The 17200-nt window shown below is 42.4% G+C and overlaps 1 pseudogene across 1 annotated transcript in view; it reads right to left on the reverse strand.

Annotated features, from left to right (window-relative positions):
- Positions 1–16953, reverse strand: part of LOC311149966 (cytosolic acyl coenzyme A thioester hydrolase-like) — a 55667-nt pseudogene extending 38714 nt beyond the window's left edge. Inside the window, exons 1-3 of the transcript in view lie at positions 16922–16953; positions 13913–14030; positions 2450–2606 (exon numbers count right to left, since the gene is read on the reverse strand). The product of the transcript in view is annotated as a cytosolic acyl coenzyme A thioester hydrolase-like (transcript). The remainder of the gene's footprint in view (positions 1–2449; positions 2607–13912; positions 14031–16921) is intronic.
- Between the last annotated feature and the right edge of the window lie 247 nt (positions 16954–17200).

Below are 17200 nucleotides of genomic sequence, written 5' to 3' on the forward strand. Positions count from 1 at the left end.
CCCCTTGGGGAGTGTGACTGAGGCCACGCTGACAAGATGCACACTGACTAACTGTGAGGAACCTGGGAGCCCGGTCATGTGACCACACAACATACACACACACACTTACATTAACAAATATGCAAACATACAGACACCAGCAAAAACACTCACGCACACACATTTACTTTAACACACACACACACACACCCTAGTCCCCAACCATCAAACCCTTACAACACGCCTGTCAGTGAATAGAACTGTGGAATTATCACCGGTCTGTTCCAGGTAGACGAGTAGGCTTGGGAGGGTATGGTAATGAAAACAAGAGGAACAAATGGGTGAAATCTCAAATGTCAATGGGTGAGAACGGCAATGATAGAAAGGGCAAGTGTGTGTCCACAGAGGCCCTGTTACACACAAACACACACAACGTCTGTGGCCAACTGGGCCGCTGTTTGTGACGCCTGACAGTAAGTGGAAATGACAGAAGCAAATAATGTCTGCTCCCGTTAGCATCTCTTCCCCTTGACCCTGCAGGAGCCTTTAAAGGGCCAAACACTGACACAGCACACACACAGTGACACACACACAGATATACACACATACATAAATGAACATACACATATGCTCACACAAAACCACAGACACACACATATAAACACAAATGCATGCAGTATACACACATTCATATTAGTACTGTACACACACACACACACACACACACACACACACACAGGGAGAATACGGCACATGCTGGAGAACCCCTGCTATCCTATACGTTGCTAGCATTTGTTTACGTGGAGAATCTCAACTTCCTATAGTGGACATAGTAAGTATGAAGATACAGAATTAATGGAAATGAACAATCTTGTTGCAGTGCACGCTCCATTATATTTCATATGACCTAATAGACTTCCCCTATGGTTAGTTATAGCCCCTCCTCTCTGGAAGGACCCCAACTGAAGGGTGTCTTTGGCAGTGCCCATGTGAAGCAGCAGCAGCTAGCTCCTCTCTCTCCACCTGTCATTCTCATCTCTCTGCCCCCACGTCTCCCAAACTTCTCCTGCCACATGGAAAAGCATTGTTGCTGTGGCAACGGCCACCTTGGGGAGATCTCTCGATTTCTCTCTCCCTCTCTCAGTTAACTGAAAACACACAAATGTACATGCTTTTAGCTTGCTAAGGGGAATGTCCATTCTACTAATTGTGTTGACGCTAGGATCCAAACAAAACACACCAAAACACCTTATACGGATACAGTACTTCTGTCTTTTTCCTACTATGTCAGCTTCCACCACAACATACATGACAATTCTGTCTGTTTACTTCATAGAGAATCATTGGCCACAGCCCTTTGGGCAATATGTGCATTGGATTGTCTCCTGCTGCTTTCTGTTGAGTTCAGTTCAGATATTACCAGGTCACAGATATTACCAGGTCACAGATATGATCAGAACACGGGTTCCCATGGTTGTCAACTCCATTTCGCAGCATTGTCATGTCAGTTGACATTTCAGGGTCAGAAGAGCATGTCAGGCCGTGCCACCGCGCTGTTCGTTCCCTTCATCCACAGGGAGTCTCTCTGTGTGTGGGTGTGTTTGTGTGTACATGCATCATGAGCGTGTGCGTGTGAGTGCGTACCCAACAACATCCAACCTTTAACAGCAGTCTACAGTGCTGATGCACCCAGCTGACAACAAACAAATGTGAATATACAGCTAATGCCACACAATATATAGTAGCTAGTCCACACAGAATGCTAAATCATTTCACATTTACATTTTAGTCATTTAGCAGACGCTCTTATCCGGAGCAACTTACAGTTCGTGCATACATTTTATTTGCCTGGTCTGCAAATCATGAATTGCAGACCAGGCAGGGGACTGATATGTGCAGTTTATTGAGGAGTAACCAGGAGATACAAAGATGATAACTGCACTCACACCATTGAGGCACCAACATCTCAAGTTGAATCGCTGCACCAAAATGTGCATATGTTTACATACATAAACACCAAGTCTTTACATTCCCACACGTGATTGTATTGTGCAGAGGGGTAACTTCATTCTGATACAAAAACATACAATTCACGACTAAGGATATATGACATCATAGAAGTAAATATACCGTCAATGGAAGCAACATTAATGTTGAGCTTTAATTTTGGCTCCAAGAGGACACAATAGGAGCAGAAGTGTTTTCTTTCCATTTTGTTCTTTGACTTGCGCTGTGCCGCCCCCTAGCGACTGACCGTCACCAAACACAAGGAGGTAATTTGTTAACCCTCCAGAGCCAATTCCAAAGTACAATATTCGGCAGGTTGGTCGTCTGAAAGTGTTGCAGCCAGTCACACTCTCAGACAGCAAGTGTTCAATTTGAATATCCAGTGACCGTTATCGATTTGAAGAGGGGTACACTTTACATTTTATTGGAAGAGGTATGCGTAATGGATGGTCGCTATGGTTACCTGTGAGGATGTTCTCTGACGTCATGTGGACCTGCACCTCCACAGAGTGTTTGGAGGCGTAGGTGATCTCGGTGCTGACATGCACCACCTCCCCGATGAACATGGGGTACAAGAAGTCGGTACGCTCCACACGAGCCAGTTGCGCCGCGCAGCGATCCTGAGAGAGTGAGAGGAGGGAGGGGTGATGGAGGGAAAGAGGCAATCAGTCTTAGTTAGGGTTTCCAGCTTTGACAATGGCCAAACAATGTGCATCACCTAGGGTAGATAGGATCCTTCACAATTCATGACAATAACAAAAATATAACTGCAACACGCAACAATTTCAAAGATTTTACTGAGTTACAGTTCATATAAGGAAATAAGTCAATTGAAATGAATTCATTAGGCCCTAAATCTGTGGATTTCACATAACTGTTGGTAGGGGCGTGGATCAGAAAAAGTCAGTATCTGGTGTGACCACCATTTGTCCGCACACAAACACACAAAAACACAGTCATGGGAAGCACAAATAAAACATCACAATTCACCCAGAAAAACAGTTACATTCCTCTACAAATAAGTCCCCAATCAATACTTTAAATTGCCCGAACAGCACCAGAACATTAAGATTAATTTTGTTTCAGCAATACAAGCAGATTTAGCTAGCTCGGTGGAGATGCTAGGTACCTCAAGAGTTAACCAATCCTGTGCATTATACTTCAGCAGCAAAGTTAGATAAGACAGAAGTTTATGAAGTAGGGCCTTGTAAACAAAAAGGGAGTAATGTAGAGATCTATGGGTCTTTAGCGAAGTCCAGCCAACCTATTGAGAGGATGCAGTGATGAGTATCAAAACTGTCACCTGTAACAAAACAAAGGGCACTATGGTAGAAGGCATCCAAAGGTTTAAGAGTAGTAGCAGCTGTACTTTCATAAATAATATCACCATAATCAAGAACAGATTAAAAGGTTGACTGAATAATCTGCTTCCTACTGCCTAGAGAAAGGCATGATCTGTTTCTGTAGAAAAGGACAACTTTAAATCTTAGCTTCTTATCCAGCTCATCTATATGTTTTTTAAACGTCAAATCCATATCAATCCAAATGCCTAAGTATTTATATGCAGGAACACGTTCGATTGGAGAACCATTTAATGAGTGAACATGTAGTTCATCTGAAACATTCTTACGAGAGTTTAAAAATAACATGTATTTGGTTTTGCCAGTATTAAATTTTAAAATCATTCCTGCATAGGCTATAAAATCTGACTGTTGTTTTGACACAGCCAGATCAACAGTCTAGCATACATAATAGTATCATCAGCATATAGATGAAGTATACAATTTTTTACAGATTGACCAATAGTGCCTTCTGAAAGTATTCAGACCCCTTGACTTTTTCCACATTGTTACGTTACAGCCTTATTCTAAAATGGCTTTTTTTTATCCTCAATCTCAACACAATACCCTATAATGACAAAGAAAAAAACAGGTTTTTAGAATTTTTGGATCATTTATTACAAATAAAAAAACGGAAATATCACATTTACATAAGTATTCAGACCCTTTACTCAGTACTTTGTTGAAGCACGATTACAGCCTCGAGTCTTCTTTGGTATGACGCTACAAGCTTGGCACACCTGTATTTGGGGAGTTTCTCCCATTCTTCTCTGCAGATCCTCTCAAGCTCTGTCAGGTTGGATGGGGAGCGTCGCTGCACAGCTATTTTCAGGTCTCTCCAGAGATCAGGTTCAAGTCCAGGCTCTGGTTGGGCCACTCAAGGACATTCAGAGACTTGTACAGAAGCCACTCCTGCGTTGTCTTGGCTATGTGCTTAGGGTTGTTGTCCTGTTGGAAGGTGAAACTTCTCCCCAGTCTGAGGTTGTGAGCGCTCTGGAGCAGGTTTTCATCAAGGATCTCTCTGTACTTTCCTCCGTTCATCTTTGCCCTGATCCTGACTAGTCTCCCAGTCCCTGCAGCTGAAAAGAATCCCCACAGCATGATGCTGCCATCACCACGCTTCGCTGTAGGGATGGTGCCAGGTTTCCTCCCGACGTGACGCTTGGCATTCAGGCCAAAGAGTTCAATCTTGGTTTCATCAGACCAGCAAATCTTGTTTCTCATGGTCTAGGAGTCTTTAGGTGCCTTTTGGCAAACTCCAAGCGGGCTGTCATTTGAGTTTTACTGAGGAGTGGCTTCCATCTGGCCACTCTTCCATAAAAGGCCTGATTGGTGGAGTGCTGCAGAGATGGTTGTCCTTCTGGAAGGTTCTCCCATCTCCACAGAGGAACTCCCTGACCAAGGCCCTTATCCTCCGATTACTCAGTTTAGCCAGCTCTAGGAAGAGTCTTGGTGCGTCTAAACTTCTTCCATTTAAGAATGAAGGAGGCCACTGTGTTCTTGGGGACCGTCAATGCTGCAGACATTTTTTGGTACCCTTCCCCAGATCTGTGCCTCGACACAATCCTGTCTCGGAATGCTACGGACAATTCCTTCGACCTCATGGCTTGGTTATTGCTCTGACATGCACTGTCAATTGTGCGACCTTATATAGACAGGTGTGTGCCTTTCCAAATCATGTCCAATCAATTGAATTTACCACAGGTGGACTCTAATCAAGTTGTAGAAACATCTCAAGGATCAATGGAAACAGGATGCACCGGAGCTCAATTTCGAGTCTCATAGCAAAGGGTCTCAATACTTTTGTATAAAAAAAAAGGTATTTCTGTTTTTTATTTTTAAGAAATTTGCAAACATTTCTTAAAACCTGTTTTTTTTGTCATTATGGGATATTGTGTGTAGGTTGCGGAGGAAATATTTTTATTTAATCAATTTTAGAATAAGGCTGTAATGTAACAATATGTGGAAAAAGTCAAGGGGTCTGAATACTTTCCGAAGGCACTGTAAATTGTGAAGAGAACAAGTCCCAAAATCGACCCGTCGTACACCTTTATGCATTTCAAGAAATTCAGACTTAACCCCATCAAATCATGATGGCCTGAGTTCTGTCACTAAGATAATCATGAAACCATGAAGCGGCGTCAGAGCTCAGGCCTATCGAGGACAACTTATTCAATAAAATAGCATGATCAATAGTATAAAAAGCTTTTAACAGGTCCACAAACAAAGCAGCACATTTGACATTAAAAGGGTATATGTGAGCAGTACCTTGTTGAATACTAACATTGTTTGTCATAGGGTAAAATCCCTATGGGAAAAATGAATGGGATGGAGGGATTAATGAAAGAGTGATAACATAGAAAGCTGCCATTGCTGCACTGCTATCACACATTTTCCAAATCTAGGGACATAGACCTTCAAGAAAATCACTATGAGAAATTGATGATAAAAAGATTGTGGGAGCTGTTATGTTAGACTTCAGTGCGGCTTTTGACATTATCGATCATAGTCTGTTGATGGAAAAACGTACGTGTTATGGCTTTACACCCACTGCTATATTGTGGATAAAGAGTTACCTGTCTAACAGAACACAGAGGGTGTTCTTTAACCTTTTCACACGTGAGTTACAAATATCTCTAACGGTCGCCCTAGCGTGAGTTGTTTTACGCACGTGATGTCAGAATGCACTCACTGTTCCAAAATGTGATTGTTACGCAACAGGACAGTTAACACGCGCTGCCCTGTTTTATCTATAGGCTATGTTTCAACTTGTTAGAAAATAATTCGAAATTGACAAGTTATATTTTCTAACAACAGTTTGAATTTAGGTGTGTTCCGCCTCCTCATTAATTCACATAGAAGTAGCCCGTTTCAGTGTTGCGGACAATTTATGTGTCACGGTTTCGGCCGAGGCTGCTCCTCCTCCTTGTTCGGGCAGGCTTCGGCGGTCGTCGTCCCCGGAGTACTAGCTATCACCGTTTGATGTTTTCGCTGTCTGTTGGTTTTGTCTGATTGTGTACACCTGTGTCCTGTTTAGTTAATTATGTCCTCTATAAGTTTCCCGTTAGGTTAGTTTTGTGTTGTGTGTTATTGTTCGCCTGTCATCAGGTCGGCTCGTTGTTTGTTTGTTGTTTTCCCTGTCGTCGCACTGTACTGTTTTCGTGCGCCTTGGAATTCTAGCCTTTTGCGCATTGTTGCGCATCGTCCGCCTCTTGTTTTTTTTGAGGCCAGTGTTTTGTATATTTTTGGTCGTGTTCAGTAAAGTATTGGACTGAGCTTCTGTGTCTGCGTTTGACTCCTTCACCACATCTACATCAGCCGTTGTGACATTATGTTTGAGGCTATACTGAGCCCGACAAACTTCTCTCTTTGAGGAGAGCCCAAGCACTTCCCTAGTGTTTCCGCAGATCAAGTTTGCAGACGTGCGCAGTCTTGCACGAACTGGCACATTTTCTGGCTGGCATTTACAGTTTCATTCACATGTTCTCAAGTACTGGTGACAGCTAATTGATAGATTAATTATTAATTACTAATTATTACACCCTGAAACTGTGTGAAATGTGTTAGAATGTGAGTGTAGGACCAGTAAAGATTATGACATTGTGTTACTATTTAGCAATGTGAGTAAGAGTTAGGCCAGACAACAAAGGACAAGGAGAACTGTCTACAGGCAACTGATAACTGAGGAATTTAGGGAGGAGAGAAACTGTTAGGCTTTTTAATGAGTATGAAATATGGTGCAGGATATTGTGAGGCTGTGTGTGTGTGTGTGTGTGTGAACTGATGGTCATGAGAGCAGTTTTAAAGTGGAAAACTACAGCCCGCCTACAGAGAGGAGGGATGTTTGTATGACGTATGAGTATAAAAGATGGACGCTGAAATTGTGATGGCAGAATTCTCAATGAATAAATCTCTGACTATGCAGACCGGGACGCACAGAGACACTGAAATAGTTTGTTAAATAATTCACGTAACACTAATCCATTCCGATTATTGCATAGATTGTAATGGACACCTATGATGTGTGTAAAATAATTTTTAGAAGGTTGTACTGATTATAATGAGCTAATGCTAAGCTATTTGCCAGCTTTGTGTGGCGCCATGTTTGTTGACATTATACAATGCATTCTGGGTGTCACAGTAAACGTCTGCCAGACCAAATACATCTCTTTTTATCTTTGGTTGAAGCGAATAAACAAACATGGCAGCGCGCATAAACTACTCATCGTCAGATTACTTTCGATTACAAGAAAGTGTTTTACTCAATTATTTTGATCAATGGTGAGCTCACCCGTGATGTGATGAATTATAAATAGTAATTGCTATTAGCTAATTCATAGTGTGGTTTCTGTCAGCCGAGAGTTCTCTAAATATGACCTCGTGTTATGTCAATCTTTCCTCAGTTAGCGCTAGGACTAATGTAGCCTACATTTTCCGATGTGGGTGATTGTGTATGCTGTCGCTACTTCTGTTAATGTCTGAACATTGCATCCAAAAATAAACTGGTCATATTCAGGACATAACTTTGTAAGGACTGTGTTTGTGCGAAATGTTTCTGTGAAAAAAAACAAATGTGACTAGCTCAAATGCTGACTGTTGCGTCAATCAAAACTGGACATTCTAAATAAGTGTTCTAATCAAACCAGTTTGATCGTACGCTGCAGGGAATTCCTGATCACACGCATTTGTTGGTCTATTGAGCGTGCCGTCTTTAGCCAACTCTCTTGCTATCTCTCTCAGAATGACCTTCTTGATCCAAACCAATCAGGTTTCAGGACTGGTCATTCAACTGAGACTGCTCTTCTCTGTGTCACGGAGACTCTCCGCACTGCTAAAGCTAACTCTCTCTCCTCTGCTCTTGTCCTTCTAGACCTGTCTGCTGCCTTTGATACTGTGAACCATCAGATCCTCCTCTCCACCCTCTCCGAGATGGGCATCTCCGGCGCGGCTCACTCCTGGATTGCGTCCTACCTGACCGGTCGCTCCTACCAAGTGGCGTGGCGGGAAGCTGTCTCCGCACCACGTGCTCTCACCACTGGTGTCCCCCAGGGATCGGTTCTGGGCCCTCTCCTTTTCTCCCTATACACCAAGTCACTTGGCTCTGTCATATCCTCACATGGTCTCTCCTATCATTGCTACGCTGACGATACACAACTAATCTTCTCCTTTCCCCCTTCTGATAACCAGGTGGCGAATCGCATCTCTGCATGTCTGGCAGACATATCAGTATGGATGACGGATCACCACCTCAAGCTGAACCCTGGCAAGACGGAGCTGCTCTTCCTCCCGGGGAAGGACTGCCCGTTCCATGATCTCGCCATCACGGTTGACAACTCCGCTGTGTCCTCCTCCCAGAGTGCGAAGAGCCTAGGCGTGACCCTGGACAACACCCTGTCGTTCTCCGCCAACATCAAGGCGGTGACCCGCTCCTGCAGGTTCATGCTCTACAACATTCGGAGAGTGCGACCCTGCCTTACACAGGAAGCGGCGCAGGTCCTGGTCCAGGCACTTGTCATCTCCCGTCTGGACTACTGCAACTCGCTGTTGGCTGGGCTCCCTGCCTGTGCCATTAAACCCCTACAACTCATCCAGAATGCCGCAGCCCGTCTGGTGTTCAACCTTCCCAAGTTCTCTCACGTCACCCCCCTCCTCCGCACACTCCACTGGCTTCCAGTTGAAGCTCGCATCCGCTACAAGACCATGGTGCTTGCCTATGGAGCAGTGAGGGGAACGGCACCTCTGTACCTTCAGGCTCTGATCAGTCCCTACACCCAAACGAGGACATTGCGTTCATCCACCTCTGGCCTGCTGGCTCCCCTTCCTCTGCGGAAGCACAGCTCCCGCTCAACCCAGTCAAAACTGTTCGCTGCTCTGGCACCCCAATGGTGGAACAAGCTCCCTCACGACGCCAGGACAGCGGAGTCACTCACCACCTTCCGGAGACATTTGAAACCCCACCTCTTTAAGGAATACCTGGGATAGGATAAAGTATTCCTTCTAACCCCCCCCCCCCCCAAATTGTAAAGTGGTTATCCCACTGGCTATAGGGTGAACGCACCAATTTGTGAGTCGCTCTGGCTAAGAGCGTCTGCTAAATGACGTTAATGTGCCCTTGAGCAAGGCACTTAACCCTAATTGCTCCTGTAAGTCGCTCTGGTTAAGAGCGTCTGCTAAATGACTAAAATGTAAAAATGTAAATGTTGGTACGTGTGAAAAGGTTAATGGAAGCCTCTCCAACATAATCCAGGTAGAATCAGGAATTCCGCAGGGCAGCTGTCTATGCCCCTTACATTTTTAAATATTTACTAATGACATGCCACTGGCCTTGAGTAAAGCCAGTGTGGCTATGTACACGTCAGCTACTACAGCAAGTGAAATCACTGCAACACTTAACAAAGAGTTTCAGAATATGTGGCAAGGAATAATTAGTCCTAATATTTCAAAAACTAAAAGCATTGTATTTGGGATAAATCATTCACTAAACCTTAAACCTCAACTATTATGTTGTGATAAATCATGTGGAAATTGAGCAAGTTAAGGTGCTTAACTGCTTGGAGTAACCCTGGATTGTAAACTGTCATGGTCAAAACATGTTGATACATCAGTAGCTAAGATGGGGAGAAGTCTGTCCATAAAAAAAGCGTTGCTCTGCCTTTTTAACAACACTATCAACAAGGCAGGTCCTACTGGCTATAGTTTTGTCTCACCTGGACTACTGTTCAGTCATGTGGTCAGGTGCCACAAAGAGTCCTCGGAAAGTTACAATTGGCTTAGAACAGGGCAGCATGGTTGGCCCTTAAATGTACACGGAGAGCTAACTTTAATATGCATGCAAATCTCTCATGGCTCAAAGTGGAGGAGAGATTGACTTCATCATTACTTGTTTCTGAAAGAAGTGTTGACATGCTGAATGCACCTAGGTGTATTTTTAAACTACTCGCACACAGCTCAGACACCCATGCATACCCCACAAGACATGCCACCAAAGGACTCCTCACAATCTTCAAGTCAAGAACAGACTATGGGAGGCGCACAGTACTACATAGAGCCATGGCTACATGGAACTCTATTCCACATCAGGTAACTGATGCAAGCAGTAGAATCGGATTGAAAAAAACTGATAAGAATATACCTTACGGAATGTTTAGAGACACACACAGGCACACATACACATGATAAGACACTCACTCTACACACAGATTTTGTAGATATGTGGTGGTGGAGCGGTGGCCTGAGGGAACACACTGAATGTGTTGGGTAAGGTGTTATGAAATGTAAGGTCATATAGTATTTTAAACTGTCTTATGTTGCTGGACCCCAGGAAGAGTAGCTGCTGCCTTGGCAGCAGCTAATGGGAATCCATAATAAATACAAACTCTCACTCCACTTGCTTCACGTTGAGCCTCTTTGATTGGCCAACATAAACAACAAGCTACACACACGAAGGCTACAAGTTGGCTACCATTTACATTTTAGTCATTTAGCAGACGCTCTTATCCAGAGCGACTTACAGGAGCAATTAGGGTTAAGTGCCTTGCTCAAGGGCACAGACAGATTTTTCACCTAGTCGGCTCGGGGATTAGAACCAGCGACCTAAACTACCAGTAGTCTACATAGTTGTTTTACTAAAATAATAATTTGAAGTGTCATGGTATATCAAAAAGAAAGGAGAACCAAGGCACTCTTGATATAATTAATTAAAATGCCTTTATTTGTATGGCATGTTCAATGGAACATTTAAAAGCTGACATGTTTCGGCTGTATGGCGTTCATCAGGGAGTACAAAGATAGGTATTTTTTTGAACAAAGCATTTTCCAAATCAACCCTGATTGAAGAGGGAGTGGTGACAGAACAGCCAATAGTCAAAATTCATTAGACAACACCTCCCGAGTGGCGCAGTGGTCTAAGGCACTGCATCGCAGTGCTAGCTGTGCCACTAGAGATCCTGGTTGGAATCCAGGCTCTGTCGTAGCCGGCCGCGACCGGGAGACCCATGGGGCGGTGCACAATTGGCCCAGCGTCGTCCAGGGTAGGGGAGGGAATGGCCGGCAGGGATGTAGCTCAGTTGGTAGAGCATGGCGTTTGCAACGCCAGGGTTGTAGGTTTGATTCCCACGGGGGGCCAGTATGAATTTTTTATTTATTTTTAAATAATGTTTGCACTCACTAACTGTAAGTCGCTCTGGATAAGAGCGTCTGCTAAATGACTAAAATGTAAATGTAAAATGTCTAGTAAATTTTCACTATACATTCAAAAGTGAAATAGATATGCTATCAAAATGCACATCAAGGTCAGAAGCATTCAAACCTTGTATTTAACAATGTCACATGGATATTTTAATTTAGAAAAAGCCTTTTCAGTGTTAAAATGTGACCCGTTTCAGGAAGCTAGGAGTATGTTGCACCTCACTACTTCACAGGAGAGACATTTGAACATATAATTTTTTATCTGGAACATGTGAACTTTCATATACCTTAATAACAAACTTGTATGCCATCTGTAAATATGAATACAATTGTTAAATTACGAGCTTAGTTGGTTTAGCCATGGAAAAACACAGGAACCTTCTCGCTAGCCATGATAGGCTAAGATAATGGATGGGCTGGACATGTCGAGAGATGAATTCAGATTGGTCTGCCATGTAGCATGCTTCTGTCTATAACATGAGCTGCTCAGTATGTGTAGCTAATCCTTGCTACCGCAGCTTTTTTGAAAGTTATAACGTTAGCCATGGAGAACTGCAAAAGTGTTGCAACTGCTCTCAACAACATTGCTTCCCTGAATTTAGCAGGTGTCATCGACAAATATCAGTGGGAAAAAGTTGTGATGGACTGCTTTCTGCACACGGTCAGTGTGAACCGGAGTGACTTGACACAATGGGCCAAACAAGCTGTAGCAACAAACAAAACAGAAATGGCACAGGACGTCTTACTTAGTTAAAGTGGTTCCAGTCTGCCATGAAGTGTTCATCCACATATATGGGTAAGAGTCTAGCTACATTTTCAGATATTATACGTTTTCATTGCACTTTTTATTTAATGTACCCCTTTTTCTCCCCAATTTCGTGATACCCAATTGGTAGTTACAGTCTTGTCCCATCGTACGGACTCGGGAGAGGCAAAGGTCGAGAGCCATGCGTCCTCCGAAACACGACCCTGCCAAGCCGCACTGCTTGCTTATCCCGGAAGCCAGCCGCTGGCTCGCTAGCTAACATTACATGTATGATCTGTGTAGTAATATTATCATCATCATCATCATCTCAGAAATCAATTTGCATTGCTAGTTATAGCGTAATGTTAGCTAGCTAACTAACATTGAACCTAGTTGGTTAGCTTTAGCTACCTGCGGATTCATACTACAGCATTTCATGCATGGTGTCTAGCTATGACAATCCGTTTGTATTGCTAGTACTGTATGGGTTGGGAGTATGGTTAATTGTTTAGCTAGGTAGCTAACAAATGACCCATCAAGTTAGCCAGGTGTGTCTAGGGGTGATTTCAGACATCTGTTGTATTTCATGAACACGTGAACAGGTCTAGACAATAGAGACCCATCCACTTAGCTAGATGTGGCTGGGGGGTGGTTATAGCATTTCTTTCACATGACCCATCAATTTAGAGTGAAGTAATAAAGTGTGTCTGGGTAAGCATCATCTAATAATTATAAAATATTTACACAATGTTTTTATCTGGACCCTTTCTATTTTTGATATTGCTACTATGAAAATATGCTAGTAACCATTTCACTCTACCGTTTACACCTTCTGTATCCTGTGCATGTGACAAATAAACATTCATTTTATTTGATATTGTATGTGTTTACCAGAGACGGTAATGTGAAGAACAACATGACCTGCACCAAAATCAGATTAGGATATAGGCCAAGGACTAGATTAAGTGTATTTTTACTTTGAGTTTTTCCTTATTGTAGGCTACTACTTTTACCACTTTTAGTCTTGAAATCTTTTATTGTTTAGTACACTACCTTACTCACTCTGTTTAGTACATGGCCTCACATGTGAATTCTTAAAGAAATGGGTGGGGCTAAGGCTTAAGAGGGTGTGAAGGATGCTGAATGGGTGTAGACAAAGAAGAGCTCTCCAGTAGATGTACCAAAACATTCAAGGGCCATTATCTCAAAAGTGGGGTTACAAGTTTATCAACTTTCAAAGCAGAATTACTTTCCCATTGTTCCTCAACTGCAGTGTATGAAATACCCTTTTGTAGCTCTGTCTCTACTTTTATTCAATGTAAAAAAACACAATTTCAAATTGTGCTGACCAAATCAAGATGGTCGGTCACAAATAGGCCTATAAAAAAAGAATTCTCGCAAAAACAAACACTCACACAAGTATTCGAATACTAACGTCCATTCGGATATTCAAATAACCGTGCACATCCCTATAAGACACCAGTTTCTATTGACAAAACTGAAACCAAGGAATATTTTGCCAACCATTCAGATGTTGGGACTGCAATCTGGAATCGTTATAAAATATGAATTTAGGGCTAACGTTTCAAAAGTTTTAGCAGCCAATGCTTGTTCCAGGTGCAAATCGCACGCGCACACACACACACACACTTACCCCAGGCTACATGTTACAGTGACGTGTTCCTATGATGCATCCAGCCTCCTCGACCATCTTCAGGATGGTGCCACCGTCCACGTTGCCTACTATGTTGGCGTCATCGGGACGCATGATCCTGGCACAGACAGAAGAGAACAAGCATCACAAATTAGTATTAGGAATAGAAGAATGCAATGGTTTACTGTCCTCCAAGGAGGAATCTTTCAACAGTCTCGCACATAGAGAAATGATCGCACCAGTACAGTTGCACTAACATCTGTATACAATCTCAGTGTGAAAGGTAGCTCAACTTAGACAAAGTAGGCACAGTAGACAAATGGGGCCTTGTTTTTCAGAGTTTTTAACTAAGTGTTAAGTGTACAGTATCATTAAACCCCACATTGTTAGCATCCAAGCTGGTCACCAAAAATAATTTCTTCAAAATAAATGAACAAACTATAGAAGGCTAACTTTATCTCTATGAATGTTGATGTGTTAGTTGAATGTGAGGTGAAGTTAAGATATTTCTTTTAAAACTAAGAGTCTGTTGTAGCTAGAGGGCTACAAGAGCCATTCTGTACAAACATTCATACATGCATTTGAATACTTCTTTCGATCTAGAATGAAGTACAAAAATATTTTTGAATTCACACATTCTTGGACTCGTTCAAGAATCATAAATCATTCTTATCAGTATTATATAGTACCAGTCAAAAGTTTGGACACACGTACTCATTCAAGGGTTTTTCTTTATTTTTACTATTTTCTACATTGTAGAATAATAGTGAAGACATCAAAATTATGAAATAACACATATGGAATCATGTAGTAATCAAAACAGTGTTCAACAAATCAAAATATATTTTATATTTGAGATTCTTCAAATAGCCACCCTTTGCCTTGATGACAGCTTTGCACACTCTTGGCATTCTCTCAACCAGCTTCATCAGGTAGTCACCTGGAATGCATTTCAATTAACAGGTGTGCCTTCTTAAAAGTTAATTTGTGGAATTTATTTCCTTCTTAATGCGTTTGAGCCAATCAGTTGTGTTGTGACAAGGTAGGGGTGGTATACAGAAGATAGCCCTATTTGGTAAAAGACCAAGTCCATATTATGGCAAGAACAGCAAAGAGAAACGACAGTCCATCATTACTTTAAAACATGAAGGTCAGTCAATACGGAACATTTCAAGAACTTTGAAAGTTTCTTCAAATGCAGTCGCAAAAACCATCAAGTGTTATGATGAAACTAGCTCTCACGAGGACCACCACAGGAATGGAAGACCCAGAGTTACCTCTGCTGCAGAGGATAAGTTCATTAGAGTTACCAGCCTCAGAAATTGCAGCCCAAATAAATGCTTCAGAGTTTAAGTAGCAGACACATCTCAATATTAACTGTTCAGAGGGGACTGTGTGAATCAGGCCTTCATGGTAGAATTGCTGCAAAGAAACCACTACTAAAGGACACCAATAAGAAGAAGAGACCTGCTTGGGCCAAGAAACACAAGCAATGGACATTAGACCGGTGGAAATTTGTCCTTTGGTCTGGAGTCCAAATTTGAGATTTTTGGTTCCATCCACCATGTCTTTGTGAGACACGGATGATCTCTGCATGTGTATTTCCCACTGTAAAGCATGGAGGAGGTGGTGTTGGGGTGCTTTGCTGGTGACACTGTCTGTGATTTATTTAGAATTCAAGGCACACTTAACCAGCATGGCTACCACAGCATTCTACAGCGATACGCCATCACATCTGGTTTGGGCTTAGTGGGACTATCATTTGTTTTTCAACAGGACAATGACCCAACACACCTCCAGGCTGTGTAAGGGCTATTTTACCAAGAAGGAGAGTGATGGAGTGCTGCATCAGATGACCTGGCCTCCACAATCCCTGCCTCAACCCAATTGAGATGGTTAGGGACGAGTCGGACCTCAGAGTGAAGGAAAAGCAGCCAACAAGTGCTCAGCATATGTGTGAACTCCTTCAAGACTGTTGGAAAAGCATTCCAGGTGAAGCTGGTTGAGAGAATGCCAAGAGTGTGCAAAGCTGTCATCAAGGCAAAGGGTGGCTATTTTAAGAATCTCAAATATAAAATATATTTTTATTTGTTTAACATTTTTTTGTTTACTACATGATTCCATGTGTTATTTCATAGTTTTGATGTCTTCACTATTATTCTACAATGTAAAAAATAGTACAAATAAAGAAAAACCCTTGAATGAGTAGATGTATCCAAACTTTTGACTGGTAGTGTAAATCAGAATTATATATTTATACAAATATTTTGATAGATGCTTAGCTTTTTGGTATGCCAGAGTTCCACAACCCTCACTCTAACACAAACACAGCTCTCTCAGCTATTAATCATGGAAGTCTCAAGAGTGAATCTCTACTGTTTCTGGCCAGATGGACTGAGCTTTTCTCTCTCCCAACACATCTGGAGTATTATAGCAGTTAAGTCAGATTGATCACCCCCCGTCAGCCGTACCACACTTCCTCTTCCTGTTCTCAGGCCTCACTGAAGTGTGCTCCCCCTAAAAAGCCATCTGCATCACACACCCCAATTAGTTAATGTCCCGCTCTGTTTGATTTGTCATTAGGACAGAGTAGGCACAGACGCTCACAGACATGATCTAGCTTCATAGGGAGAAACTGCTGACCAATAGTATCTATTATTACGTAAACCTTGCTGTCACACACTTCAATAAATGTACAAAGGGAAACAGGAATATCAGCATTGTAAAATCCCAAGGGAAACCAAGGAATATTTAGCCAGCCATTCAGATTTGTTGGGACTGCAATCTGCAATCAATATAAAACATGAATTTAGGGCTAACGTTTCAAAAGCTTTAGCAACCAATGTTTGTTCCAGGTAAAAGTACCGGTCTCTTTACTAAATTAACTGACCAAATGACACCAATTTAAAAAACAAGCACGATCATGGCCTCTCAGGAAATAATTTGTGTGGTTGCACGTGTTTGTGTGTGTGTGTGTGTGTGTGTGTGAGAAAGATAAGTCAACTTTACCTGCTGAGTTGCTGTATGGAGCCCATCTCCATTCTGCTGATTGAAAGGGAACCTGTGTTCACTGATCTTGAATCAGTCTTAACACTCATGCTGTCTGTCTCTACAAGTGTATGTGACCTGTCCACCAGCCTTCTCCTTTTCTCCCAGTTACATCATACTTTGACATCATCACACTGACCCCGCCTCTGATGTGAGAACCGGACAGTTAGTGCTATCCGGGATCCTTGGGACGTCCACACCCAACCTTACAGGAAAATTCCTAAAATGTTTTACTCCATA

Source organism: Coregonus lavaretus (assembly GCF_964263955.1).
Source record: "Coregonus lavaretus genome assembly, chromosome: 22".
In the NCBI taxonomy this organism is placed as follows: domain Eukaryota; kingdom Metazoa; phylum Chordata; class Actinopteri; order Salmoniformes; family Salmonidae; genus Coregonus; species Coregonus lavaretus.